Here is a 26,262-nt window from a genome sequence, read left to right on the forward strand (position 1 = left end):
CCTTAAATACTGTTCATATTAGATATTTATCCAATTCAGTAATGACTGAGAATAAAAGGACAAAAGAGGTCTGGAGGCACAAAATAGAGTCTGTGAGTCAGTGACAGAGCATTGCAAACCTTGGCCCGCTGCTTAAAGTCCGGTAAAGTGGACATGCTGCTGCATAAGATAGGAGCAAGAAGGATTACCCTGTTTGGAACTCCAGGGCACTCTCCCCAGAGGATGGCAGTGCACCAACGTGGCAGCCAGGCTGAATTTTGTGTACAGTATCTGCAAGACTTGAGAACAGATGTGGGTAAATGCAGCATACTTTAAGGAACTTGGCAAGGTCAGACGACTCAACAGTAGTATGTACCCGGTAGATGGCCAAAAATCGCTTACCCTCACAAAAGAGGAAAACCTGGACATGACCGACAAAATTGTGCTAGGGGCCTTAATGTGGGTGATGAATTAATGGCTGCAAGCACTCTAGCACACAAATTGCATGAGAGCACAAATTTGCAGTCTAGTACTAAATGAGCACAGGGTATGCACTTCCAATTCTGCAATCCCCCTGTGGTGATCTTTGGCACAGAAAATCGAGATCAGCACATGCCCAATTTTTGGTATGCATTCATGGTGTGAAAAGCTCTGCACAGGAAGGTGAAAGACAAAATGTTACCTCTAATACATAATGGTAGCTTTGTGCTTGTGTCCTCTGGTTCTATAATTATGGGGGCTTATAATATGGTCTAGGTGCAGTGATGTTGGGACCTTTGCTCACCAGATGCTACATGTGCCTATGCTGCACAAGCTAACCACATGTTTTAATGTGAGACCAGCTTATTTAAATTTTAGTGTAGAGCTCCTGGCATATAGCAGGTGATACACCAAGAGTGTAAAAGGATCGAGGGTCAGGATATTCTGATTTATATTTGCATCTTTGCTACATTAACCACAAGAGATGCCTGCTAAGGCCGTCCAGGAGATTTAAATTTAAAAGGGCATGGTTTCCCTCTGGAAAACCAACCTATTAAAAAAACTCTCAAATAACCTATCCACATGGACAGTATCTATTCCCTCTATTATTTTAAAAATCTTAGTCCGACCTCCTCAAAATCTACACTTTCCAATGAATAAAGTCCCAATCCCTGAGACTATTCTGATAGTCTAGAAGGCATGTAAATGAGAATGGCAGAATCATCAACAGTTGCCATGTGAATTTCTTTTTCACATTTTAACTATTTTTTCATATGGCAACTATTGATGATTCTGCCATTCCCATTTACACCTCTTCTAGACTCATCTTTTGTTTCTTTAGTTGTCCCATTACCATCTCCTTTTGCCTTGCACCATCATCACTTTTGTCTTTTAATCTCTCCTGCCTTCCATCCTAGCATAGAAATATAGAAAAGATAGGAGCAGGGGTAGGCCATTCGGCCCCTCAAGCCTGCTCAGCCATTTAATGAGATCATGGCTGATCATCCAAATTCAGTACCCTGTCCCTGCTTTCTCCCCATATCCCTTGATCCCTTTAGCCTTCAGAAATATATCCAACTCCTTCTTGAAAATATTTAATGAATTGGCCTCAACTGCCTTTTGTGGTAGAGAATTCCACAAGTTCACCACTCTCTGGGTGAAGAAATTCCTCCTCATCTCTGTCCTAAATGGCTTACCCCTTATCTTTAGACTGTGACCCCTGGTACTGGACTCACCCGCCATCGGGAACATCCTTCCTGCATCTAGTCTGTCTAGTCCTGTTAGAATTTTATAAGTTTCAATGAGATCCCCTCTTATTCTTCTAAACTCCAGTGAATATAAGTCCAATCGACCCAATCTCTCCTCATACGTCATTCCTGCCATCCCAGGTATCAGTCTGGTGAATCTTCGCTGCACTCCCTCCATGGCAAGAACATCCTTCCTCAGATAAGGCGACCAAAACTGCACACAATACTCAAGATGTGGTCTCACCAAGGCCCTGTACAACTGCAGCAAGGCATCCTTGCTCCTGTACTCGAATCCTCTCGCTATGAAGGCCAACATACAATTTGCCTTCTTAACCGCCTGCTGCACCTGCATGTTTACCTTCAGCGACTGTTGCACAAGGACACACAGGTCTCATTGCACTTCCCCTTCTCCAAATCTACTGCCATTCAGATAATAATCTGCCTTCCTGTTTTTGCCACCAAAGTGGATAACCTCGCATTTATCCACATTATACTGCATCTGCAATGCATCTGCCCAATCACCCAACCTGTCCAAATCATACTGGAGTTTCTCGGCAGCCTCCTCACAGCACACACGCCCACCCAGCTTTGTGTCGTCTGCAAACTTGGAGATATTACATCTAGTTCCCTCGTCTAGATCATTAATATATATTGTGAATAGCTGGGGTCCTAGCACCGATCCCCGCAGTACCCTACTAGTCACTGCCTGCCACTCGGAAAAAGACCCGTTCATTCCAACTCTTTGCTTGTCTGCCAACCAGTTCTCTATGCATGTCAGTACCTTGCCCCCAATCCCATGTGCTTTAACTTTACACGCTAATTTCTTATGCGGGACCTTATCGAAAGCCTTCTGAAAGTCCAAATACACCACATTCACTGGTTTTCCCTTATCTATTCTACCAGTTACATCCTCAAAAAATTCCAGTAGATTAGTCTAGCATGATTTACCTTTTGTAAATCCATGTTGACTTTGTCCGATCCTTTCACTGTTTTCCAAGTGCTCTGCTATTACATCTTTTATAATGGACTCTAGCATTTTCCCCACTACCGATGTCAGGCTTACCGGTCTATAATTCCCCGTTTTCTCTCTACCACCTTTTTTAAATAGTGGGGTTACATTGGCTACCCTCCAATCCATGGGACCTGTGCCAGAGTCTATAGAATTTTGGAAGATGACCAGCAATGCATCTACTATTTCTAGGGCCACTTCTTTACATACCCTAGGATATAGATTATCAGGCCCTGGGGATTTATCGGCCTTCAATCCCGTCAATTTCCCTAACACCATTTCCCTACAAATACTGATTTCTTTCAGTTCCTCCCTCTCATTAGACCTTATGTTCCCCGATATCTCTGGGAGGTTATTTGTGTCCTCCTTTGTGAAGACAGAACCATAGTATGTATTTAATTGGTCAGCCATTTCTTTGTTCACCATTATAAATTCCCCTGATTCTGACTGCAAGGGACCTGCGCGTGACTTCACCAATCTTTTTCTCTTCACATATCTATAGAAGCTTTTACAGTCAGTTTTATGTTCCCTGAAAGCTTACTCTCATACGCTATTATCCCCCTCTTAATTACTTCTTTTGTCCTCCTTTGCTGAATTCTAAACTGCTCCCAATCCTCAGGTTTGCTGACCTTCCCTTTTGTTCTTTCCTCCCCTCTCTCCCCTTTCCCTGCCCCTGCACATGCTTAAAATCTGTTACATCTCTAACTTATTCCAGTTCTGACGAAAGGTCATCGACCTGAAATGTTAACTCTGTTTCTCTCTCCACAGATGCTGCCTGACCTGCTGAGTATTTCCAGAAATTTTCTGTTTTTATTCATAGATTGGTGCTGGAGTTTTGCTAAGTGGGAGAAAAATCATTTAAGTGTATTTTGTGAATTTTAGTGTGTTAAGAAGTCAATTATTTGAAGTAAGTTTAATTTTTTAAGGGTTTTTTAAACTCTTGGGCAGTTTAAACCGGAAGTAGAATCTGGGTATAAAAGGGGAGGGGCTAGTGCAGTGCACGGAGTGCCTTGTGCATTGAGTGGTGATGGAGTTTTGCTAAGTGGGAGAGTTCGGATAAGTGGGAGGTGAGGGTGTGTTTTTTGCTCTGTTTTGTTCCCCACTCCCAGGCTTGGACAACACTGCGGAGGCAGAGCAGCGAGACGAGCCAACCAAACAGGCCCCACAGACAGTATTCAAGGAGGAGGTTGGTGATCAGCTGGTTGGTTGGTTTTCTTCCTTTTCTCTTTTATACTTTTAAGTTGGTAAGTCCTTTGAATAGTGGTGTGACATTATCATCTATATCCGGGCAGGGTCTTCATAACTAATAATAAGAAATTTAATTAATTATATAGAATGGAGCAGGTGATGTGTTACTGTTGCGAGATGTGGGAGCCGGTGGTCCCCATTGAGGCTCATGGTGATTACATCTGCGACAAGTGTTTGCTGTTAGAGGAACTCAAGTTCCATGTTATGGAGCTTGAGACCGAGCTTCAGACACTGCGACACATCAGGGAGGGGGAGAAGTTCCTGGACTCTATGTTTCAGGAGATGGTCACACCTATGAAGTTAATTACTGCAGATGTAGTCCGTGGTCAGGGACAGAACAGTGTGACTACGTGTGAGGAAGGTACAGGGATCCAGGATGTAGTGTTGAAGGAGACGCAGCCCTTGTTCTTGTCCAGCAGGATCGAGGTTCTTACTCCCTGTGAGGGCGGGAGCGGGGACTGCAGGGAGGATGAGCAACCTGGCCACAGCACCGTGGTACAGGGGGCCATTCAAGTGGACGGAGTAAAAAGAAATGTTGTAGTGGTAGGGGATAGTATCATTAGGGGGATAGATAGGGTTCTCTGCAGTCAAGAGCGGGAGTCCCGAAGGCTGTGTTACCTGCCCGGTGCGAGGGTTAAGGACATCTCTTCTGGGCTGGAAAGAAACTTGGAGTGGGAGGGGGAGGATCCAGTTGTTGTGGTCCATGTTGGTACAAATGACGTAGATAGGACAAGGAAGACGGTTCTGTTAAAGGAGTATGAGCAGCTAGGGGTCAAATTAAAAAACAGAACCTCAAGGGTAATAATCTCTGGGTTATTACCTGAGCCACGAGCGAATATGGCTAGGATAAATAAAATTAAAGAGTTAAATGCGTGGCTCAAAGACTGGTGTGGGAGAAATGGGTTTTGCTTCTTGGGACACTGGCACCAATACTGGGACAGGAGGGAGCTGTTCCGTTGGGACGGACTCCACTTGGCCAGTGCTGGGACTAGAGTCCTGGTGAATCATATAACTAGGGCTGTAGAGAGGGCTTTAAACTAATTAGTGGGGGGGGAGGTTTCTAGAGAGCAAATAATAGAAATGACAACAGAGAAGGTCATAGACTTAGGTAGCAGTGGGGGAATTAAAAAACAGAATGAGTCAGGAAGGGACAGAAGGTATGGAGCAAAAAGTAAAGTACTAAAAAGGGAAAAAACAGGAACTAAGTGTTACAAAACATATTTGAAAGTTCTTTATCTGAATGCACGTAGCATTCGTAACAAAATGAATGAGTTAACGGCACAAATAACGACATATGGGTATGATCTTGTGGCCATTACAGAAACATGGCTGCAGGGTGACCATGACTGGGAATTAAACATACCAGGTTATTTAACAATCAGGAAGGACAGGCAGGAAGGGAGAGGAGGTGGGGTGGCTATGTTAATAAAGGAAGGAATCACTATAATACAGAGAAATGATATTGGGTCAAAGGAGCAGGATAGTGAAACAGTTTGGGTGGAGATAAGGAATAATAAGGGGAAAAAGACACTAGTGGGTGTAGTCTATAGGCCTCCGAACAGTTGCAACTCTGTTGGACGGAGTATTAATCAGGAAATAGTTGAGGCTTGTAATAAGGGAACAGCTATAATTATGGGGGATTTTAATTATCATATTAACTGGACAAATCAAATTGGGCAGAGCAGCCTTGAGGATGAGTTCATTGAGTGTATTAGGGATGGGTTTCTTGAGCAGTATGTAACTGAACCGACCAGGGGGCAAGCAACCTTAGATTTGGTCCTGTGTAATGAGACAGGATTAATTAAAAATGTCCTAGTAAAGGATCCCCTTGGAATGAGTGACCATAACATGGTTGAGTTCCATATTCAATTAGAGGGTGAGAAGGTTGGATCTCAAACAAGCGTGAGCGGAATTGATTAGAGTGGACTGGGAAAATAGAATAAAGGGTAAGACGGTACATGATCAGTGGTGTACATTTAAGGAGTTATTTTACAAGTTCCAAAAAATATATATTCCACTGAGGAAAAAAGGGTGTAAAAGAAAAGACAGCCATCCATGGCTAAGTAAAGTAATTAAGGATAGTATCCGACTAAAAACAAGGGCATATAAGGCAGCCAAATCTAGTGGGAGGATGGAAGATTGGGAAGTCTTTAAAAGACAGCAAAAAATAACTAAAAGATTGATTAAGAAAGGGAAGATAGATTATGAAAGTAAATTAGCAAAAAATATAAAAACAGACAGTAAAAGTTTCTATAGTTATATAAAAAGAAAAAGGGTGGCTAAAGTAAATGTTGGTCCCTTAGAGGATGAGACCGGGAAATTAATGGTGGGAAACATGGAGATGGCAAAAACACTGAACAATTATTTTGTCTCAGTCTTTACAGTAGAGGACACTAAGAATATCCCAACACTGGACAAACAGGGGGCTCTAGGGGGGGGAGGAACTAAATATGATCAAAATCACTAAGGAAGTGGTACTTGGTAAAATAATGGGACTCAAGGCGGATAAATCCCCTGGAACTGATGGCTTGCATCCTAGGGTCTTGAGGGAAGTAGCGGTAGGGATTGTGGATGCATTGGTAATAATTTTCCAAAACTCACTGGACTCAGCAAAGGTCCCGGCAGATTGGAAAACTGCTAATGTAACACCTGATGTGCCTCAATAATTCCGAGACTCGAAGGTAGCAGAACAAAACAAGGCTTTTATTAACTTAGAACGAAACACGTAAGCGAGAGAGATGTCGTCCTTTTGGAGATTGGGGCTAGACTGAAGCTAGCTTACAAACGGGGCCAGGTATGGGCGGAGCCCTACACACAGCACATTCCAGCACATTCCAGTATACAATACAATGAGGTCTGGGGGAAGGGAAATGACACTGAAACCGATCTCAGTCACAGGCAGTGATGAATGGAAATATTTCATCACATTCACCCCTTCTATAGATTTAGTCTGTTCGGGGGTTTGATAGTCCTCTGCGACCGACGTGGCTGTTGCGGTGCCGCGGGTGTCGGCTGGGTGTCCCCGGTAGCCTCCTGGGTCTCTGCCGGGGGTGCCGCCGGGTTGTTGAAGGGGTAGTTGGTGGGGGTGCCGTTGGTCGGTGTTCTTCCGGGGGTGATGAAAGAGTAGTGGGTGGGTAAGAGTTGCTGTGATCGTCGTTGCCGCTATTGCCGTGGTTGTTGTCGATGCCGGCTGGGGCGACGTCTTTTATGGACACGGTGTCCTCCCTTCCGTCGGCGTGCCGGACATATGCGTATTGGGGGTTGGCGTGGAGTAGGTGTACTGGCTCCACGAGAGGGTCCGTCTTGTGGCCCCTCACATGCCTTCGCACGAGTACCGGACCTGGGGTGGAGAGCCATGACGGCATGGATACGCCTGAGGTGGATTTCCGGGGAAAGACAAACATTCGTTCATGAGGCGTGGTATTAGTGGCCGTACACAATAGCGACCGTATCGAATGGAGCACATCCGAGAGGACTTCCTGCCAGCGGGAGATAGGGAGGCCCTTGGTCCTTAGAGCTAGAGTGACTGCTTTCCATACTGTCCCGTTCTCTCGCTCCACTTGGCCGTTACCCCGGGGGTTGTAGCTGGTGGTACGGCTCGTGGCGATCCCCCTGGACAGCATGTACTGGCGTAGCTCTTCACTCATGAAGGACGCCCCCCTATCCGTATGGATGTAGCTCGGCATACCGAACAGGCAGAACAGGCTGTTGAGGCATTTAATGACCGTGGCGCTGGTCATGTCTGGGCAGGGGAAGGCGAATGGGAACCGGGAGTATTCGTCCACAATGTTCAGGAAGTAAACATTGCGGTCGACGGACGGGAGGGGGCCCTTGAAATCTAAGCTGAGCCGCTCAAAGGGCCGTGTAGCTTTGATTAAGTGGGCTCTATCTGGGCGGTAGAACCGAGGCTTGCACTCAGCGCAAGTGCGGCAGTTCCTGGTCAGGGACCGAACTTCCTCAATCGAGTAGGGTAAGTTACGGGACTTTATGAAGTGGAACAGCCGCGTGACCCCTGGGTGGCAGAGGTCGTTGTGGAGGGTCTGTAGCCGATCCCCGGTGGCGCTGGCACACATCCCTCGTGAGAGGGCGTCAGGGGATTCGTTAAGGGCCCCTGGCCGGTAAATGATGTCGTACTCGAAGGTGGAGAGCTCGATCCGCCACCTAAGAATCTTATCATTTTTAATCTTCCCCCTCTGTTTATTATTGAACATAAACGCTACCGACCGCTGGTCGGTAAGTAGGGTGAAGCGTTTGCCGGCTAGGTAGTGGCGCCAGTGGCGCACTGCCTCCACGATGGCTTGGGCCTCCTTTTCCACGGAGGAGTGTCTGATCTCGGGCCCTTGGAGGGTCCTCGAGAAGAAAGCTACGGGCCGCCCCGCCTGGTTGAGGGTGGCCGCCAAGGCGAAGTCAGACGCATCACTTTCCACTTGAAATGGAGTGTTCTCGTCCACTGCCTGTAGCGTGGCCCGCTCAATATCCTGCTTAATGCTTTTGAAGGCGGCGTGGGCCTCAGCAGAGAGCGGGAAAGAGGATGCTTTCAAGAGGGGGTGGGCTTTGTCGGAGTAGTTGGGGACCCATTGGGAATAATAAGAAAATAACCCCAGGCATCTTTTCAGGGCTTTGGGAGTGTTGGGCAGGGGCAGCTCCCGTAGAGGGCGCAATCGGTCGGGGTCTGGTCCGATTTCCCCATTCTCCACCACGCTGCCTAGTATGCAGAGGCGCGTGGTGTTGTAAACGCACTTGTCCTCGTTGTAGGTGAGGTTGAGTTTTTGTGCGGTTTTCAGGAACCTCTCGAGGTTCGAGTTGTGATCCTGCTGGTTGTGACCGCAGATGGTGACGTTGTCGAGGTAGGGGAAGGTTGCCTGCAAGTGGTGGTCATCGACCATGCGGTCCATCTCCCTCTGGAAGACCGAGACCCCATTCGTCACCCCAAAGGGGACTCTGAGGAATTGGTAGAGGCGTCCGTTCGCCTCGAAGGCGGTGTACGGGCGGTCCTCTGGTCTGATAGGGAGCTGGTGGTACGCTGACTTGAGGTCGATGGTGGAGAACACCCGGTATTGGGCGATTTGGTTCACCATTTCTGATATGCGGGGTAGCGGGTAGGCGTCTAGTAGGGTGTACCTGTTGATCGTTTGACTATAGTCGATCACCATCCGTTTCTTCTCGCTACCCCTTACCACTACCACTTGAGCGCGCCACGGGCTGTTGCTGCGTTGAATAATGCGCTCTTTCAGGAGCCTGTCTACCTCGGTCGCGATAAACCGCCTGTCCTCCCAGCTGTACCTCCTGCTTTTGGTCCCTGTTGGCCGGCAGTTAGGGGTAAGGTTCGCGAATAGCGAAGGCGGCTTTACCTTCAGGGTAGCCAGACCGCACACTGTGAGGGGCGGCTGGGACCCACCGTACTTGAGCGTGATGCTTTGGTGGTTGCACTGGAAATCCAGGCCCAAGATCACGCTCGCACATAGGTACTTCATGATTAATACTTTAAAATTATCATATACAGTTCCGTTAACGCACAATTGTACCGTGCAGTAACCCAGAATGGTCGATGTCTGGGTTTTGTCAGCCATAGAGATGGTACCCTGAGTAGGGACCACCTTTAGGGAGAGTTGTTGTGCCAGTTCTGGGTGGATAAAGCTCTCCGTGCTTCCACTGTCAATTAAGCATTTAACCCGGCACCCGTTTACCTCGATGTCCACCATTGATCTGGATAGCGGGTGCGGCCTGGTCTGGTCCACTGTGACCGATGCCACTGTAGGGCCCTGATCGATACAAGATGGCGTCCACGCTGTCTGCTCACAAGATGGCGGACCCCACGAGGTCGGGCAAGATGGTGTCCAAGATGGCCGCTCCCACGGCGCACACGCGGCGGTGGCGGGTTTTCCGGCGGGGTTCCCTCTGCACACCTTCCCGAAGTGCCCCTTCTTACCGCACTTAAAGCAGGTGGTGCCTTTCGCCGGGCACAGGTTTCTGGTGTGCTTTGGCTGCCCGCAGAAGTAGCAGTTGGGTCCCTGACGCGTCGCGGCTGTCGTAGGGCTTCTGGGGGGAGAGCGGGGCCCAGCCGGTGTTGGGCTGTCGGGCGGGGAAGATGCCTTCCAAGATGGCGGCGCCCTCGGTGCACACGTGGCGGCGTGGATGGCGCAGGCTGAAGAGTAGGCGTCCAAGTTTCTCTGGGCCACATCCAGGGATCGCGCGGTGTCCGCAGCCTGTTTCAGGTCCAACCCCGTTTTTTCCAGCAGTCTTTGCCGGATGTAAGTGGAGCTGAGGCCTGTGATGAAGGCATCGCGAACAAGCTCGTCAGTGTACACCGCGGCTTTTACATCTCGGCACTTGCAGTCTTTGCCAAGCATTTTCAGGGTGCTTAGGAACTCCTCCACCGATTCCCCAGGTCGCTGTGCGCGGGTGGCGAGCAGGTGCCTAGCATACACCTCATTCGTAGGCTGCTGGTAATGCGCCTTTAAGATGTCGCAGGCGGCCAGGTACGTCTCGGCATCTTGGATGAGGGGGTAAACCCGGTGGCTTACCCAATTCCGCAGAATTCCGAGTCTCATCCTTGCAGCGTCCGTAGCGTCTTTGACGGCTGCGGAATTGTCCAGGACGAATTCCGTACACTCAAACCAGTGTCCGAAGCGTGCTGATGCGTCCGGAGCATGTTGATCCAAATCCAAACGTTCGGGTTTCAGGAGTTGATCCATAGTGTTGAAAAATAAGTTAATAAAATTGATGTGCCTCAATAATTCCGAGACTCGAAGGTAGCAGAACAAAACAAGGCTTTTATTAACTTAGAACGAAACACGTAAGCGAGAGAGATGTCGTCCTTCTGGAGATTGGGGCTAGACTGAAGCTAGCTTACAAACGGGGCCAGGTATGGGCGGAGCCCTACACACAGCACATTCCAGTATACAATACAGCACATTCCAGTACACAATACAATGAGGTCTGGGGGAAGGGAAATGACACTGAAACCGATCTCAGTCACAGGCAGTGATGAATGGAAATATTTCATCACAACACCCTTATTTAAAAAGTGTAGTAGGCAGAAGGCTGGAAACTATAGACCTGTTAGCCTAACATCTGTGGTTGGTAAAATGTTAGAGTCCATTATTAAGGAGACAGTAACGGGGCATTTGGATAAACATAATTTAATAGGACAAACTCAGCATGGTTTCATGAAGGGGAAGTCATGTTTGACAAATTTGCTGGAGTTTTTTGAGGAAGTAACATACAGGGTGGATAAAGGGGAACCAGTGGACGTAGTGTATTTAGACTTCCAAAAGGCATTTGACAAGGTGCCACACAAAAGATTATTGCTCAAGATAAAAAATCACGGGATTGGGGGTAATATTCTGGCGTGGGTGGAGGATTGGCTCTCTAACAGAAAGCAGAGAGTTAGGATAAATGGTTCGTTCTCAGATTGGCAACCAGTAACTAGTGGTGTTCCGCAGGGGTCGGTGCTGGGTCCCCAACTCTTTACAATCTATATTAACGATTTGGAGGAGGGGACCGAGTGTAACATATCAAAGTTTGCAGATGATACAAAGATGGTACAGAAAGCAGTGAGTGAGGAGGACATAAAAAACCTGCAAAGGGACATAGACAGGCTAAGTAAGTGGGCAGAGATTTGGCAGATGGAATACAATACTGGAAAGTGTGAGGTTATGCACTTTGGCAGGAAAAATCATAGAGCAAGTTATTATCTTAATGGCAAGAAACTGGAAAGTACTGTAGTACAAAGGGATCTGGGGGTCCTGGTGCACAAAACTCAAAAGGTTAGTATGCAGGTGCAGCAAGTGATCAAGAAGGCCAATGGAATGTTGGCTTTTATTGCTAGGGGGATGGAATATAAAAACAGGGAGGTATTGCTGCAGTTGTACAAGGTATTGGTGAAACCGCACCTGGAATACTGCATACAGTTTTGGTGTCCATACTTAAGAAAAGACATACTTGCTCTCGAGTCAGTACAAAGAAGGTTCACTCGGTTAATCCCGGGGATGAGGGGGTGGTCATATGAGGAGAGGTTGAGTAGATTGGGACTCTACTCATTGGAGTTCAGAAGAATGAGAGGCGATCTTATTGAAACATATAAGATTGTGAAGGGGCTTGATCGGGTGGATGCGGTGAGGATGTTCCCAATGATGGGTGAAACTAGAACTAGGGGGCATAATCTTAAAATAAGGGGCTGCTCTTTCAAAACTGAGATGAGGAGAAACTTCTTCACTCAGAGGGTGGTAGGTTTGTGGAATTTGCTGCCCCAGAAAGCTGTGGAAGCTACATCATTAAATTTAAAACAGAAATAGATAATTTCCTGGAAGTAACTGGAATTAAGGGTTACGGGGAGCGGGCAGGAAATTGGACATGAGTCTAGGTTCGGAATGGTCATGGCCCTGTGGGTAGCGGAGCGGGCCCAGGGGCCGTGTAGCCTGGTTCTGCTCCTACTGTGTTCTAATTCTGTGTTAGATTTCAGGAGATGGGTTTTATTCCTGTTCCTGGCTGGGGTGGAGATCGCCTTTACAGAAGGTAAGTACTGTAGAAAATATAGGGACAGAGTGATCTCCTGGAAGAATTTCGATCGCCTAGATGGGTCGGAGAGGAATTTCCCAGATTTTTTTCTCCCAAATTGGCCATTGGGTCTTTATCTGGTTTTTCGCCTCTCCCGGGAGATCACATGGGTTCGAGTGGATGCACAGTGATAGAAGATTTGAGGTTAGGATCAGATCAGCCATGATCTTATTGAATGGTGGAGCAGACTCGAGGGGCCGATTGGCCTACTCCTGCTCCTATTTCTTATGTTCTTATGTTCTATATGGTACTGTCCCAGTAAAAACAACCTATTGACTTTTTTACGGCATTGTTATTATCCCCAGGTCCCTCTCCTGCTCTGCAATTTTTATCATGGTATACAAATGCCTGAATTACCCAGATCTAAAAGTATCACACTGCATTTATCCCCATTGAAGGAAATTTGCCACAAATAGCCCACTTGCTCATGTACCTTATTTATTTGATCTATGTTCCTAACTCCTGCATATAGTTTTGTGCAATCAGCAAACTTAAATTGTTCTTTTAATTCCTTCATCCAAATAATTTATGCAGGTGGTGAAGAGCAGCAGTCCCAAAACAGATTCCTGTGGAACTCCACATGTGACTTGACCACATTCAAAGCTTCTTCTATAAATTATGACCCTTTGAATCCGAGAATGCAACCAATTTGCTATCAAGGTTAAAATCGGCCCACCAATCCCACACAATGAAATCGTACTTAATAATCTTCTGTGCAGCATTTTATTTAAGGCTCTCTGGAAATCAAGACATCCATGATTAACTGGGTTACCATCATCCATCAGAGTATTCAACCAGGCTATTGAGAAAGGCCTTCCATTTCCTAAAGCCATGTTGAGATTCACTAATAACTGCTGAGCTCTCAGTACAACACAACACTAATAATGCATTCCAACATCTTACCTTCAAATGATGGCAAACTAAGACCTATAATTCCCAGGGTCTGATGTATTCCCTTTCTTAATAATTGGAATCACATGGGCTTCCCTCTAGTTCATAGGAACAATGTCAGACCTCAACAAGTCATTAAATATATGAGCCAATGGCTCACATGATACAGCCCCCATTGTTTTCAACACTCTGAACACAGTTTCACAACATACTGTTGGGGTGAATGCAATTTTGGATGACTGGAGCTCTAATGTGTTGTAACTATTCTTTTAGGATAGGTCACATTAAAGTAATTGTCCAGTGATGCTGTTGTATTCATGGGTGCTGGTATAAAGTTGTGGGCAGTGGTGGTGATGGACATATGTAAATGACTGTTGTACATTGGATGCTTCAGGCACTTAACTGAAGTATAGCAGTCATCTGAAAACATGTCTTCTATTTTGGTTATCCTCTGTGTCAGATGGCTGCTGTCAGTCTTCTTCTGCCTGCATTATGGAATGGTCCCTTTGAGGTGTGATGTTGTGTAGGATGCAGCAGGTAACATTTATTTTTGGTTGTACTATCCCATTCCTCCTGAACATTCCAGGCATTTGAAACTTTGTTTAAAGATGTATTCTTACTCCACCTGGCCCCAAAAGGAAAGTAAAAAAAACTTACCTTAACTTGCCTCTTCTGGTCCAGGATCCTCTTGACATCTTGTGAAAGGTGCTATATAAATGCAATATTTTTCTTTCTTTAAATAATTGAAAAATGGCAAACATGTTGTGACTATGTGGCGCATTCCATTCGAGTTCAGAAAATATTCCATGATGACCCTGTTACGTTTTTGAATTCGAAAATTCATGGACCTTTCTGGCACACTCCTGGTGTAAGTTCACCAGGAGTGCGGCAGATGGCCCAAAAATTAGGTTGAAATCTGGATATGCCAAGTCCAGACTTGGTCAGTGCGTTTCTGGGGGAGAGGCCTGTTTGGGGCTTACTGGGTATATCAGAAGCCCTCATGTGATCTTCTACACTGGAAGGCAGAAGAATAAACACTTTACTAGACACTGACATCAGCAGTAAACTGCCAAAACAGATTTATTAAATGATAAATGGATAAATGAACAGAAACAATGGCAGACTGTAAATTTTTAGTAGTTACAGGCTTAACTATCTTTCGTTGGGAGATGAAAAATAAAAGTTGCATTTGCTGCACTAAACTGCAATGTAAATTGGACCAGACACAAGGTCCCTGAACATTCGTGGAATCTCTCTCGGGCCTATCTGTCTCTCTCCAATGGCTTCAGACTGACTACCAATTTGAACAAGACAGGTTGAAAAATACCTTTTAAAATTTAATTGGAACTGTCTGTGGCCCATCAGCCTTACTGGGGAATTGCAAAGCTGGAGTTATAATTAATTTTTACTCTTTGGCATAGTGGGCATGTCCAAACATGGCTTAATTCATCACTACATAAACAGCCAATAGAAACAAAATCTAATTCCATTTAGTATCTTATTTCCTACTCACAAACCTTGTAGTGTTGATGATTTGTAATCACTGTACAGATTCAAGGGTGGAAATAGCAATGAGGAGATGGAACTGAATGTGAAAGAATGTGTTGAAAATACAGTACATACCATGTAAAATTTGACTGGTATGTTTGTGACACATATATTAGCTGCACATCATTTATATAGGAGAGATACACCACTTGTATGGAAAATGTCTGCTACTTATAACACTGCTACATCCATTGGAAAGTGACAAATTAATACTAGCACTTTTACCAGCACAGTCTGTTCTACTCTCCAGTATCAACTCCCTTGCCTAGGAGAGTGTAAATTTCATCCAATTTACAACTTATATGCACAGATTTTGATACCAAGTGGGACAGGAATCACACAGTAAATAACCGATTGGGAGGGTGGGAAATCTGGTGGGACGGACACCACTTAAAGGCAACCCCCAGATCCTTAAAGGTGAAGTGCACTTTTCAAAAGCAGTCAGTGGGGAGCAGATATTGAAGCAGGGTTCCCTAAATCTCTGATGCAGCCATGGAGGAGCCTGTGGAGCAAGAAAGGAAGAGGAAGGAGATCCTATTCCCCTCTGATGAATGTCAACTGCCCTGTCAAATTAGCCAGGAGCAATAAAGAGAGGTGGCCGAGCAGGTTAATACCAGAAGTATTGATCGAAGGACCAGGCTGCAGTGCAGGAAGAAATTTACCAACCTCACCAGGAGTGCCAAGGTAAATCTCCCCTTATCTGTATTACTGTCTGTATGGCCCTGCACCATCCTACTTTAGCCCCAACACGATCAATCTTACCCACCTCCAATCACTGATTACACTCACCCACTTGTCACCTGCTACCGTCCTCACAACTACTTCACCCTCTTGGCCAAATTTTCTGCTTCTTCTGCTCACCAGGGACACTATGCTATGCTGCCTCACGCATCTTCAAAACCTTTCAACAGGACACACATTAACTCACTGCCACTCTTCTTGCAAGAGAAGCTGGCGCACAGCCAAAGGGAAACTTCAGGAACAGGTGAGGTCCTGCTAGACTTCAAACTCAGTGGGAGTACTGAGCCAGTCTGATAGTAGGGGCAATCATGCAATGAAAATGGAACATGTTGCCCTTTCTCAGGATGACAATGTGTCTACACTCTTGTCACCCAGTCAACCAATGGTCATCCTGGTGCCAAAAAACCAGCTGAGCCAGACTACATTGGAAGCTGTGGGCTGCTGCAGTGTGCAGTGGGGCCCGCTCAGGCTCGAGCTCGTAGAGGCTGATGACCACAATAGCCCTTGACTGAGGCACAGCAGCCTTCCACTTCCAATGCTGAAGCTACTAGGGGAGCATCTCATATGAACACTAGAATAGGTAAGAGAGAATAGGCATCCATGGATATTGGTTGCAGTAGTAAAGGAAGAAGTGGACTTAAAGAGCACAGTAGGTACTTTGTAAGAATTTAAATAAAATGCAATTCTAAGTCAATTTTGATGATTCTGTTTTATTTGGGGGGTGGGGTTGACAACTACTTTACTAACTACTTTTGTTCTTTTTGTTGAGGGGCCTTCATTTATCACATCCCATTTCACAGAGGGCACAGTGGGTTTCCCACTGGGAATTCCCCTGTATGTTTGTTGGAGGAGGAAGAAGAGGAAGGTCAACAGACAGATGTCACACTGGTCAGGGTGTAATGGAGGCATATGGCACCCACCCACCATTACCCCCACAGCAGAATATGTAGCTTGAGATGCTCTCACCTCCAGCTGTCATAGGAACAATGCTCGTGGAGGCTGTGTTTCACAAACGAAGCCATCAATGAGTTATGTCATATGTTATAAATTGGCCAATAGCTTACCTGCACCATTGACACCTCACTGGCTGGTACCGCATTGCCAGTGGGTGTAAAGGTCAGAGCTGCCCTTTATGTTACTGAGGTATTCCAGGCTGCCACTAATAACATCTGTAACATTAGCCAAACAGCTGTGTACAGATGCATAAAGCAAGTCACAAATGCAGTTTGCTAGAGCAAGCCATTTCATCCACTTCATTATGGACAACTGGTGGCAGCATGAAAGCAAGGGAGGGCTAACAAGGCAAGGGAATACACAATAAATGGTAGGCTACTGAGAAGTGTAGAGGAACAGAGGGACCTTGGAGTGCACGTCCACAGATCCCTGAAGGTAGCAGGACAGGTAGATAAGGTGGCTAAGAAGGCATACTTTCCTTCATAGTTCTGGCCACCACATTAGAGGAAAGATGTGATTGCACTAGAAAGGGTACCGAGGAGATTTACGAGGATGTTGCCAGGACTGGAGAATTTTAGCTATGAGGAAAGATTGAATAGGCTGGGGCATTTTCTTTGTAACAGAGGAGGCTGATGGGAGACTTGTTTGAGGTGTATAAAATTATGAGGGGCCTAGATAGAATGGATAGGAAGGATCTATTACCCCTAGCAGAGAGGTTAATAACCAGGAGGCATAGATTTAAAGTAATGGGTAGAAGGATTAGAGGGGAGTTGAGGAGAACTTTTTTCACTCAGAGGGTGGTGGGGGTCTGGAACTCATTGCCTGAAAGGGTGGTAGAGGCAGAAATGCTCATCACATTTTAAAAGTACTTGGATATGCACTTGAAGTGTCGTAACCTATAAAGCTACGGACCAAGAGCTGGAAAGTGAGATTAGGCTAGATAGCTCTTTTTCGGCCGGCACAGACACAATGGCCAGAATTTTCTATACCCGGGCGGGTCGGGTGCGGGCCATCACCGTGGCAGGTCACAACTCTGTTCTTGCTTCCATCCCGCTCCAGAAACCGACTTTGCGCTAATGGGGCCTATTAAGCCCACCCTGCATGTTCCCTGGTCCTATTAAATGATGCAGGTCTGATGATGTCATCCATGACCTGCTTTCAACCGGGATATTTAAAGGAGCCATGGCCACATTGCATTTGAAGGTTCATCTAGGAGTGAGCAGTCACTGCACTGGAGGTTTTGATTGTTCCAAACATTTGGAAACATGACTGCACAGAGGCAGAGGGCTGCACCCAGGTTCTCCGATGACACCCTCCATAATCCTGTGGAGGGAGTCAGAGCACGCAGGGAGGTCCTGTTCCCTTCAAATGGGCAGAAGAGACCTCCCCAGGAGACAAAAAGAGTTTGGCTCCAAATTGCAGAAGTGAACAGCAGGGATGTGTTCAGGAGGACCTAGGTGCAGTGCCGGAAACGTTTCAATGATCTCATTAAATCAGGAAAGGTGAGTACAAAGCCACATTCAACTTCATCCTGCTGTGCCTCATCACATCCCCATCATTCTGCCTTCCCAACCCTACTCCTGCACATCCTTACTCACACCAAAATACCTTGCACATCCACCCATCCTTCTCTAACTACATTATCATATCCCCATCTGACTAGCCACCCCTCACACTCACCCTCATCCTTATGCAATCATACCAACTAACAACACACAAAGAGGCCACTTGGCATTGCCACCCCACTCCATCATAGTCTCCCTCTAAAGATGTAACCCATCCATTCCTTACACTCATTCCATCATTCTCACTCAACCTTCTCTTCTTTCCCTCCTTGCAGGAAAAGATAGCCCACAATAAGAGGGAGAGGGAGAAAACTGGAGGTGGCTCGCCATCATTTGCCACCCTCACAACAGCAAAGGAGGCTGCATTAGAAGTATCAGGAGTCACCGAGCCGCTGGAGGTGGGGGACGGAGAGAGGGGGACATCTCTGCAACCTGGTGACAGAATTACATATCATACAGCTACATGGCATACAGCAGTCACTCATATGGGGACTGATGTCATCAGCCACTGAATGGCCATCATGTGCACAATGGTATCTGTGCCCATTCTTCATATGACATACCTAACTCCTCTTTTCACTCTCCCATAGGTTCATCAAGAGCTCCCCCGCTCCCCCCGCCACACCACTTTCCAGGTGGAAGAGGAAGATGACTCCTCGGAGGAGCCTCCAGCCTCTGCGGGCGCAGCATCACCAGACATAAGCGCACCCAGTAACAGCGCAGAGATGCACACCTTGGTGGGTCCCACCCGACACATCGTAGTGTTGTCACCTGGTGTGTTACAACTCACAAGTGAGCTAGAGCAGATGGTGGAGACAGGGACAGCAATGGAGATTCCTTGCCAGAGGGCGCAGGATGCTCCCAGCTCTGCTCAGCTGCATGCAGATACTGAGCCTCAGGGGCCATCCAGAAAGAGGGCGACCCTGGAGGTGCAGGAAGAAGTGTAGGGGGCTCTGACAGGTTTTGCGTCTGTGATGTCTGTAAATGTTCAGAGAATGGAGGAGCCCATCTCTAACATGGGCACCACCGTGTCGCAGGCGATGGCGACTGTATGCTCCTCCATGGAAAGGATGGCCACCTGTATGGAGCAGCTAAAGCGTCACTCCCATGAGCACATGCTATCTATGGAGAATAGATGGCAGAGGCTCATAGACATCCTCTCTAGGAGGGATGTCAACGCAGAAGTGGGTCCTCATGGCCTCCAGCTCCTGATCTCCAGCTCCTTGCTAGCAGGGAAGTGCAGGTGGCCCATGAGAGGGATGATGGTGAGAGGGGACATGGAAGTGTGGGCTCCTCTCAAAGCGCTTACACTTCTCCCCCGTTGCCACCCCCTCAGTCAGAGCCCCAGATGGCTCCTCGGGTCACGATGGCCGAGTCTACCCCTGCACAGTTGCAGGAAGAGTAGACTTTGGTGGGGCCCTCACAGGCTCCAATACCCAGAGGACATCTGCCAAGAGTGTCTAAGCACTCGCAGCAGGGAAGTGAGCAGGCTGCCTCTACCTCTGCTGAAGCCACAGGGGTAGCACCTCGTAAAAGCACACGGAAGAGAAAAATGACACACAAGTAGATTCACAAAGGTAGCCACTTGGGTGTTTTAGTCAATGTTAATATCAAGTTTCCGTTAATGTGTTGGCAACCATAAAAATCTTTATTTTCACCATTTTCCTGATTTGGACGCAGTTGTGTTCACATTTGGAAGTGGCTTAGTGAGTTGCAGTGAATGGTGAGACATAACGGTATCTCCAGCAATGGTAGTCAGTGTGAAAGGAATGGCTTGGTCATTGTAGGGATCCTTTATGGTGTTGCTGTGGGGTGGTGCCAACCTGGCACAGCATGTGGCAGCCATATGAGTGTACTGTGTAAAGTTAAGTAAACCTGGACATGATAAGGCCATCCTTGGCCTCCCGGGCAGCAATGTGCTCGGGTTCTGGTGGGATCTGGCCCGCAGGTTCCTCGAGTGCCTGCTCCTCCTCATCTTCCAGATAATGCTCTTCCTCCTGCTCCTCCTCCTCTGAAGAGGCTGCATGCTCAGTGCCTTGCTCCTCATGCAGCGCTAATCCTCGCTGCTGCGCTATGTTGTGCAGGGCACAGCAGACCATAACGATTCTGGAGACCCTGGCTGGTGCATACTGAAGTGTTCCTCCAGATCTGTCAAGGCATCTGAAATGAGTTTCCGAGCTGTATGAATCCCGTGGTCATGCAGGGAAATTTGAAAGGTAGGCTAAAAAAGGCACTTAAGTGTTTGACAACAAGCTGATAATCATTTAAATTAGGTCGCCCACCTCCGCCGTTCGGGTTGCTGCCGCACCGGTAAACGCGCCCGAGGGAAAGGCGTGTGGGGGCGGGATGACGGGGGGTTCCCGACATGCTCCAACTTATTTCAAATTTCCCACCAGGCCTGCCTCTAATCGCGCTGCACGGACCCCAGAACATTCTGGCCAATGGGTCGAATAGCCTTCTGTGCCATACATTTCTATGGGGGAGAAATTCAGCATCGCCCTGTTTGGGGCGCTAACATTTAAAAGTTGAAAAAATTAGCACCAGGCGCTAATGTTTTTCAACTTAAAAAAAATTCGGGGTTTGCGCTCCAGGAAGGAAGTGGAGCGCTAAATCAAGCGCTCCATTTCCTTCCTGGAGCGCAACAGGCAGCAGGCGGGGCGGTAGGTGTGCAGCACAATGGGCCGTGCAGTGTGCCGTGTTGGAAGGCTCCTTCCCTCCCTTAAAGGGAAGGGCCATCGCTGCAGGCTCTGCAAGGGCAAAACTTACCTGGTCCACGACGGCAGCCGCGATCCGGCCTGATCAGCCCGATGCACTGCAGTAGAGTGCCGGGCTGATCGATCGCTGGAGAAGACAAATAAAAAGAAAAAGAGAAACAGCATTTCAGAATGTTTTGTACTTACCTCGGCCACCTCACCTTTAAGTATCGCCCCCGAAGCGCCTGGCCTCCCGATGAACGCCTCTTGCAGCTGCTGGTGTTTTCGCCCGGCGATGCTGCAGGGGGCAGAACCGAAGTTCGGGTCCGGGGTGCTATCGGGTCATTGTGCATGGCGATGATGTCACGATCTCCGGGCGAAGGAGATCGGGGCGCAACGCCATACCACCGCCGCAAACCTCCCGTTGAATACAGCGGGAGTCGATCTTCTCGCCGCGCACAGTCAGTAAGTGCTTAGCGCCCCGTTATCGCCCCCCAGAGACGCTAACGGGAGTTGGTAAGGAGACCAATTTCTAGGCCTATGATTCTATGATTCAATGCAATTCTACAGAGCGGCAGGATTGCCCATGGCTCAAGAAGTCATAGATTTCATCCACACCCCTTGATCAATTCCAACACCTGGGTCAACAGGAAAGGATGCCAATCTCTAAATGCCCAATTCGTTTGTAACCATCAACATCAAAACTTGCAAGTGAATGTTTACTTCTCTGGCAGGTGCCACAACATATTCATTTTTAGTCAATCCAGTGTTGCAGCTCAATCTCACCATGAAGGAAAGTATTGGGGTGGCTCCTGGGAGATCAGGGAGATCCTTTGCAATCATGGCTAATGAAACTTTTGTGGCATCCCAGGACACGAGCTGAGTGTTATAAACCTCATCATCATGAGGAAGCGACTCATGAAATAACACTGGATGGCCAGCTGGTGGCGCCGTCCAAGGAGTATAAATACTCGGGCGTGGGCCCAGCTTGCCCAGGGACATTATGCAAGACAGGAACTAGTGAAGTACAACTAGACCTCCATGTTTTGAAACAAGCTGATTAAAGCCTTGCTTTATGCTCAAACTGTTGTATCCATGTGTTAATAGAGACACTGAAGACAGGAGTTGGTTTCACAGGTGTTTACTGAACAAAGTCTGGAGGGGAACTAACTGATACAACACAATATACAGGCTTATATAGCCCGAGTGGCCATTATCGGCATTACAGTACATAGGGGGCTCTTAAAGGCACATACACTACAATTCCTCCCCTTTTAGCCAACCAGTACATAATATTTTAAGTAATCATTAATTACATGTTACAAGAAAAATAATCTACACATTGCTGCAGTTAATCAATTATAAGTCAGTCTCTCTGGAGGCTTCCTGACTCGGTCCAGATAACGCCTCGGTGGTGTAGTAGTTTCTGGTGGTGTAGTAGGTTCTTTTGGCAAGGCTGATTCGGCTTGAATGCCAGTGTCGGGTTCATCGGGTTCCAGTATCACCGGATCGGAGGTAGATACCATGGGTATCTCTACTTCATCATTAGGCGTATAGAGTTGTGGTGTAGGTTGTCCCTTTTCGGATGACTCTATGATTTGGTCAGCATGGCGCCTTATTATGCTTTCTCCGATGTCCACGGTATACATCAGCGGTCCTAGTCGTGTGCAGATAGTTCCAGGCTGCCATTTCTCGGTACGGTAGTCCCGGGCCAAAACTTGTTGACCTATCTGGAAGGTTCTAGTTGGCCTTTCATTCATGCCTTGAAATTGCCGGTTCTCCACGTCCCTTCTGATGTTTGGCTTGATTAAATCCAGCCGGCATCTTAGGCTTCTATTGAAGAACATCATGGCGGGAGTTTGGTTTGTAACCATATGTGTTGCATTCCTGTATGCAAACAAGAAGTTATCCACCTTATGCTGAAGTTTTATGTCTTCATTACCCATGGCCTTTATGGCCTTCTTGAAGGTCTGGACAAACCTTTCAGCCACTCCATTGGTGGCGGGATGGTATGGGGCGGACGTGTAGTGCTTAACCCCATTGTTTTTTAAGAACTTCCTGAATTCTTCGGACACAAATTGCAGTCCATTATCAGAACAGATCTGTTCAGGCAGCCCATTCCTGGCAAATATGGTCCTTAATACTGTGATGGTTTTTTCCGTGGTGGTGGAGGACATCTTTATTACCTCCGGCCACTTGGAGTGTGCATCAACTGCGATTAAGAACATTGAGTCCATAAATGGACCAGCAAAATCGATGTGTACCCTTTGCCAGGGAGATGAGGGCCACTCCCATGGATGTAGAGGGGCTTGTGGTGGAGCGTTTTGGACCTTCTGGCATCCTAGGCAGCTCTTGGTCATTTCTTCGATGTCTCCATCGATACCTGGCCACCATACAAACGCCCTGGCTAGGTTCTTCATTTTCACTCCACCCAGATGCCCCTCGTGAAGCTCCTTTAGAACTTTATCCTGGAGTTTGGGTGGAATCACCACTCTGGATCCACACATCAAGGTTCCTCGGCACACTGACAGCTGTTCTCTTCTTTGCGAGAATGCTGGCAACAGTGGTTCGCCATGTGCTGGCCATCCCTTCACTGTTAAATCGTAGACTCGTGAGAGAGTCGGGTCATTTCTAGTTTCCCTTTCAATGGCAGAATTTGTTACTGGTAGACATTCGACTATGGTAGAGTGGAAAATCTCCACTGGGTCTACGGTAGGTGCTTCTTCTACCGTTGGCAACGGTAGGCGCGATAAACCGTCAGCATTCCCATGCTGTTTTGATCCTTTGTATTCTATGTTATATTGGTGTGCCCCTAGAAAAAGGGACCACCTCTGTAGCCTTTGCGCTGTCATAATGGGAACACCCTTTTTAGGGTTGAATATGGAGATGAGGGGTTGATGGTCTGTCAACAAGGTAAATTTTTGTCCGTGTAGGTAATGGTTGAATTTCTTCACTCCCCATACCAGGCTGAGTGCTTCCCTGTCGATTTGGGCATAGTTACGCTCAGCTGAGTTCAATGAGCGTGACGCAAAAGCTATCGGCCGTTCCGAGCCATCAGGGAATTTATGCGATAAAACTGCTCCGACGCCGTAAGGGGATGCATCGCACGCCAGTCTGATTGGCAGTGATGGGTTGTAATGAGCCAAAACTTCTTTGGACGTGATTAAGTCTTTGCATTTATGGAATGCACGTTTACAGTCTTCGCTCCATTTCCAAATTACTCCTGTTTGTAGCAGTTCATTAAGAGGGTGCAGAAGAGTTGATAAGTTCGGTAAAAATTTATGATAGTAATTTATTAATCCCAGGAACGACCTTAATTGTGAAACATTTTCAGGTGCTGGGGCTTTTATGACCGCTTCAATTTTTTCAGGTGACTTATGCAACCCTTCCTTATTAATTATGTGGCCACAATATGATATTTGATTCTGGAAAAATTCACACTTGGGGCGATTTGCTCGTAGGCCCCGTTCTCTCAGCCTAGTGAGCACCTGCTCCAAATTGGCAAGGTGCTCGTTGTCGTTTTCTCCTGTTACAAGGCTGTCGTCTAGGTAGCATTGAGTCCCCGGAATCCCTTGGAGGACTTGCTCCATAGCTCTTTGCCAGATAGCTGGAGCGGATGCTACTCCGAAAACCAGTCGATTGTACTGGTACAGGCCTTTGTGTGTATTTATCGTGAGATACTTTTTAGAGGCCTCTTCAACCTCCATCTGTAGATATGCCTGTGCCAAGTCAATTTTGGTGAAACGTTTCCCTCCGGATAGTGAGGCGAAAATATCTTCTATCCTTGGAAGAGGATACTGTACCGTGTGAAGGACCGGGTTTACAGTCACCTTGAAGTCTCCACAGATGCGAATTTTTCTCTGTTCTTCAGATTTATCATTATTCAACGTTTTCTTCATGACTGGGACGATGGGTGTTGCCCACTCGCTCCAATCTATTTTGGATAATACGCCTGCCTTTTCCAAATTCTCCAGCTCTGCCTCGACTGCTGGACGAATTGCGTATGGCACCGGTCTTGCCTTAAAAAACTTGGGAATTGCCGCATCTTCCACTTTTATTGAGGCGGTGATGCCTTTCAAGGTTCCTAGTTTCTCTTGAAACACTTCTTTGGCATTGGCCAAGATGCCTTTTAATCGTTCAGGTATGACATCATCATCGTTTTTTTCCTTACTGGTCACCGTCAGTGCCTGAATGGAGTGCCAGTCTAAACGTATTTTCCTGATCCATTCACGTCCCAACAACGGTGGACCACCATCTTGTAGAACGTATAAATACAACTTTTGTATTTCCTTGCCGTTGTATACAACAGGCACCCTTATTTTTCCTTTGGGGTATACTTTCTGCCCCGTATATGTTTTCAAGATAATGGATGTGTCTTTTAAAGGTATATGCGGAAATAGCCGCTCGTAATCCCGTCGATTTATGACGGTCAGAGCTGATCCTGTATCTAGCTCCATTTTAACTGGGGACCCTGCTATCGTGAGGGTAACCCAAATGGTCTGGTAATCTTCTTTGGCAATTACATTATGTAATTTAAGACAGCTTAGTCTCTTGTTTTCGGAGTCGCTATCGTTCTTCTGGTCTTCGGAGCTACTGTCCGTCATCATTTGTACCTTTCTGTACTTTTCTTTATTGATTTTTCTTTTCCTGTCTGTGGATTTTTTTTGTCCAGATCGGCATACCCGTGCAATGTGTCCAATCTTTCCGCATTGCCTGCATGCTTTGTCCTTGAACCAGCAGTCCCTCTGGTCATGGGTGGATCTGCCGCAGCGATAACATCTCTCGAAACCCTGTGTCATTTCATGGGTGCCGAAGTCCTGTGTCTTTTGTTGTATCTCTGCAGCTGTTCTTGCGGCTGCTTCATATGATACAGCCATACTGAAAGCCTTGCCCAGTGTTAAATCTTTCTCAGAAAGCAGCCTTTTCTGTGTTCCTTCACTTAGGATACCGCAGACGAATTTGTCTCGAAGATAATCTGCTAGTCCTGCCCCGAATTGGCAGTGCTTTGATAGCTTTCTTAATTCAGTGAGGTAATCAGCGTTACTTTCATTCTTGTGTTGATTCCTCTTGAAGAATTTGAATCGTTCCGCTATCAGCAGCGGTGTTGGGTTTAAGTGCTCCTGTAGGGTATCAACAATTTCTTTAAAATTCTTGTCCTTTGGTTTGGCTGGAGTGATTAAGTTTTGTAACAGCCCGTATGTCTTTGCGCCCTTTAGATTTAGAAGTACTGATGCTTTTTTTTCATTTTCTATTCCATTTGCGGTGCAATATACCTCCACTCTTTCCACATATGTGGTCCAATCCTCTATATCATTATCAAAAGCATCAATATTGCCAGACTTAGGCAT

This window comes from Somniosus microcephalus, chromosome 6, assembly GCF_052327205.1.
Source record: "Somniosus microcephalus isolate GS21.2 chromosome 6, FLI_Smic_1.0, whole genome shotgun sequence".
Classification (NCBI taxonomy): domain Eukaryota; kingdom Metazoa; phylum Chordata; class Chondrichthyes; order Squaliformes; family Somniosidae; genus Somniosus; species Somniosus microcephalus.